This window comes from Phacochoerus africanus, chromosome 9, assembly GCF_016906955.1.
Source record: "Phacochoerus africanus isolate WHEZ1 chromosome 9, ROS_Pafr_v1, whole genome shotgun sequence".
Classification (NCBI taxonomy): Eukaryota; Metazoa; Chordata; class Mammalia; order Artiodactyla; family Suidae; genus Phacochoerus; species Phacochoerus africanus.
In genome coordinates this window covers 44490433-44493296 of record NC_062552.1, presented here as the reverse complement: position 1 = coordinate 44493296, position 2864 = coordinate 44490433, and the positions used below count along the sequence as shown (strand labels likewise).

General features: G+C 40.8%; 1 pseudogene; it reads right to left on the bottom strand.

Moving 5' to 3' along the window:
• Window positions 1-1003: 1003 nt before the first annotated feature.
• LOC125135970 (40S ribosomal protein S27-like) lies at window positions 1004-1254 on the bottom strand (annotated as a pseudogene).
• Window positions 1255-2864: the final 1610 nt, after the last annotated feature.

Genomic DNA, 2864 nt, shown 5'->3' with positions numbered 1-2864 from the left:
TTTTTTTTTTTTTTTGGTCTTTTTAGGGCCACACCCACGGCATGTGGAAGTTCCTAGGCTAGGGGTTGAATCAGAGCTGCAGCTGCCGGCCTACACCACAGCTACAGACATGGCAGATCGGAGCCATGGCTGTGACCTACGTGGCAATGCTGGATCCTTTAATCCACTCAGTGAGGCTAGGGATCAAACCTGCATCATCATGATACTAGTAGGAGTCTTAACCCACTGAGCATCAATGAGAACGCCATTATTCTTTTTTTTTTTTTAATTTGTTTTTTTGTAACTTTAATATATCTGAAACCAAGAGGAGTTTTCATTCTTTATTTTGTTTTTCTTTAGGAAAAAATTAAAAAAAATTTTTTTTAAGATGTTTAAATTTAATTTATTTTTAAAAATAAATTTTATCGGAATATGGTCAACTTAGAAAGTTCTGTTAGTTTCACATGTACAGCCAAGTAAATCAGGTATACATAGATCTTTTTTTTTTTTCAGATTTTTTTCCCATATCAGTTAGTACACAGTATTGAGTATATTACCCTGTACTATACATGGGTCCTTGTTATTTATCTATTTTATATATAGTCCAGGCATCTTATTCTTGATATATATGTGTGTGTGTATGTGAAGTCTGTGGTCAGTTTTGCATTTAGCATCACTAATGCATGTGGACTTAATAAAACAATCCTCCAGAGCTGAAATTACATTTTCCTATCCACAATTTTAAGAGTGAGGCATTTAGAATCAGAGAAAAGTGACCTTAAGCTATCACACAACCCCCAATTGACATGCACTCTGGCCCTTGTGCTTTTCCCATTATTCCTGGAGGTTATGGCTGTGTTATATTCCTGGCATCTGGATCATGTCTGCCACATAGTAGGGCCACAGTAAACATCTAGTAAATGAAGAAGAAAACTTTCTAAAAGTAAAAAGTTGTTCTTTTTTTTTTTGGTATCCAAAATATGTTTATTGGGATTGTTTCTCATTCTTCTTGATTTAGGGTGCTTTAGTGCTGCTTCCGTCTGAAGGAGCATCCTTCTGTAAGCCTTGTCTTTCCTCCTGTAGGCTGCCAGAAGAGACAGTAGAGCAGCCAACACACAAAACTACACCTGTATGGCTAAAGACGATGGTGGTTTTATAGCATCCTGGGCATTTCACATCCATGAAATAGGAATGGGGGCTCTGCACCAGATGCTTCTTCTTGTGTTTCTTCTCCTCTTCTGGAGAGGGATGAAGGAGGTCCTTTGCAAGAGGCATGTTCTTGTAAGGACGTCCTCACCGCTGGAAAGCAAAAGTTGCTCTTTCAAGTTGAGGACTCAGGCCCTTTTTTTAGATGACAACATTGTTTTTAATTTATTTTTTATTGTGTAACACACACGGCAGTGCTCACTCCACCACAAGGCCTGCAGGAGGCAGTGTCCGTGACCAGAGGGTAGCTTCTCTAGCCTTGGCATTGAGGCCAGACTGGACTTTCCATCAGGCACTGAGCAATACAAGTCACTGTCTTTACTTATTAATCCCAAGGAGTTGTCTTAATACTTACCCTTTGATTTGTAAATAAAGAAAACAATTACAAGTCAATTGTTAATCAGAGTCTTCTCCAGCTGGGAGGAAATTAGCCATTACCTCAGTTAAATCAGTTTCCATTCCTCCTTCCTTGGCACAGGACTCCAAAACTAGTCTTTAACCTATAGCTAGCAGAAACCAAACAAAATGTGGTTTGTGGACATTTGCATCTTTATTCTTGCCAGGAGCAGTGGGTTACTGAACTCATTACAGATTCATGTTTGAGCACCATTAAGCATCAAGACCCGCAAGAAAATAATGTGTTGTGTATATTCTGTTGTACACAGTTTTCCTGTTTCTGCAAGCACAATAAAAATTCTCCTGGCAAGGACCATAACTCAGTCACCCTATTATATATCCAGGACTGAGCAGAGCAAATAAATATTTATGAGTAGGTATTGTCTTGCAACCTTTCCTGAGGGAAACAATAGTACCAAAATCCAAAACATGATGCAAGTCCAATGTGAGTTCAGTTTTCATGGAGAAGTTGGGGTCTCCTTGTGTTGTTCTTTTTTTTTTTTTTTTTGTCTTTTTGCCTTTTCTTGAGCCTCTCCCGTGGCATATGGAGGTTCCCAGGCTAGGGGTTGAATCGGAGCTGTAGCCACCAGCCTACGCCAGAGCCACAGCAACGCGGGATCCGAGCCGTGTCTGTGACCTACACCACAGCTCACGGCAATGCCGGATCGTTAACCCACTGAGCAAGGCCAGGGATCGAACCCGCAACTTCATGGTTCCTAGTCAGATTTGTTAACTACTGCGCCATGACGGGAACTCCTCCTTGTGTTGTTCTTAAATGCATCCTCGTTCTATCCTATCTGAAAAGAGAAGTCATTGCTATTTCTCTAATTATCTCAGGTGCCAAAGAAACCCAACCACAACAGTAATTAAACAAAAAACACTCAAAGAAAAAAAAAATAGGTGAAATTCACTTTAAACCAGAACCCAGTGCTTTGGAATGGGTGTACTTTAAGTCTGTCACCGTACCTCTGATATTCCTGAGCCTGTGTTTTAGGAAACGGCCCCAATGAAAGATGAAGACACCATGGGTCCAAGGACTAATATCTGAGAACACGGTCAACATCCCTGAGATTCCGTTTTCTCATCTCTTAGGTTCCCAATTTGCTGAGAAAGTTCCTATTGGGATGAAGGAATATATGGAACTTGAAATGTAGTTTATACACTCCAAGGTAGAGCATCGCTGTATTTGGTGCTGTGTGAAGGAATGGCTAGTGACCTCTGAGGCAGAAGTCCTGGGTCCTAGCTATTGGCAGGCTCTGGGGAAGAGGGCAGAATGAGGACCC